The following is a 1747-nucleotide window of genomic DNA, read 5'->3' on the forward strand; positions in this document are numbered from 1 at the left end:
ATATATGATGTAAAATAGACCTGGGGGCCATAGGTTTCACTAGAGGCTTCTCTCTTGAAAGAAAACATACGGTGGATGAAAAAATTATCGTCAAGCAATTGATAGAAAAGCGCAAAGTTATGACGATATCCAAGGCAATGTTTATGAATATAGGCATCACGTCCGTGTCAAGTAGACCGACTCCTGCCTGCATCTACTACTATTACTCCACACATCGATCGCTATCCAACATTCATATAGAGTATTAAGTTCAAAAGAACAGAGTAACGTCTTAAGTAAGATGACATGGTGTGGAGGGATAAACTCAAGCAATATGATGAAAACCCCATCTTTTTACCCTTGATGACAACAATACAATACGTGCCTCGCTACCCCTACTTTGTCACTAGGTGAGGACACCGCAAGATTGAACCCAAAACTAAGCACCTCTCCCATTGCAAGAAGAACCAATCTAGTTGGCCAAACCAAACAGATAATTAGAAGAGAAATACAAAGATATCAAATCATGCATATAAGAATTCAAAGAAGACTCAAACGATATTCATAGATAATCTGATCATAAATCCAAAATTCATCGGATCTCGACAAACACACCGCAAAGATCTCCAAGAACATCGAGGAGAAAATTGTATTGAAGATCAAAGAGAGAGAAGAAGCCATCTAGCTACTACCTATGGACCCGTAGGTTTGTGATAAACTACTCACGCTTAATCAGAAGGGCAATAGAGTTGATGTAGAAGCCCTTCGTGATCGAATCCCCCTCCGGAAGGGTGCCGAAAAAGGTCCCAACATGGGATCTCACGGGTACAGAAGGTTGGGGTGGCGGAAAAGTGTTTTGGTGGACGCTTTTGGTCGTTTGGGAATATTTGGGAATTTATAGGCCAAAGATTAGGGTTGGAGGAGCTCCGAGGGGCCCACAAGCGCTCAGGATGCGCCCTTGAGGCTTGTGGTCGCCTCGGGACTCCTATAACTACATCTCTAAGTACTACGGGTGTCTACTGGTCCAAGAAAAATCATCGCGAAAGTTTTATTTCGTCTGGACTCCTCTTGATATTCCTTTTCTGTAAAACTCAAAAATAATAAGAAAAAACAGAAAATGGCACTAGGCTCTAGGTTCATAAGTTAGTCCCAAAAATAATATAAAATAACATATTAATGCATATAAAACATCCAAGATAGATAATATAATAGCATGGAACATTAAAAAAAATTATAGATACGTTGAAGATGTATCAAGCATCCCCAAGCTTAATTCCTGCTCGTCCTCGAGTAAGTAAATGATAAAAATAGAATTTTTGATATGGAATGCTACCTAACATATTTATCCACGTAATTTTCTTTATTGTGGCATGAATATTCAGATCTATAAGATTCAAAACAAAAGTTTAATATTGACATAAAAACAATAATACTTCAAGCATACTAATAAAGCAATTGTGTCTTCTCAAAATAACATGGCCATAGAAAGTTATCCCTACAAAATCATATAGTCTGGCTATGCTCCATCTTCATCACACAAAGTATTAAATCATGCACAACCCCGATGACAAGCCTGCCCGTGGAGACAAACACGGAGGAGCTCGCCAAATGGAAATCACTCCCGGTTTACGCCGGGAGGCAGCTCCTCAGAGGCGGTAGGGTCCAGGGGTTTATGTATTGCAGTATTGCAGATCTGATGTTTACTGCACCACCACCCCACCGTGCTCGATGAGCCACATGACTAATAGAAAAATGACAGCACAGTGCA

This window comes from Triticum aestivum, chromosome 2A, assembly GCF_018294505.1.
Source record: "Triticum aestivum cultivar Chinese Spring chromosome 2A, IWGSC CS RefSeq v2.1, whole genome shotgun sequence".
NCBI lineage: Eukaryota > Viridiplantae > Streptophyta > Magnoliopsida > Poales > Poaceae > Triticum > Triticum aestivum.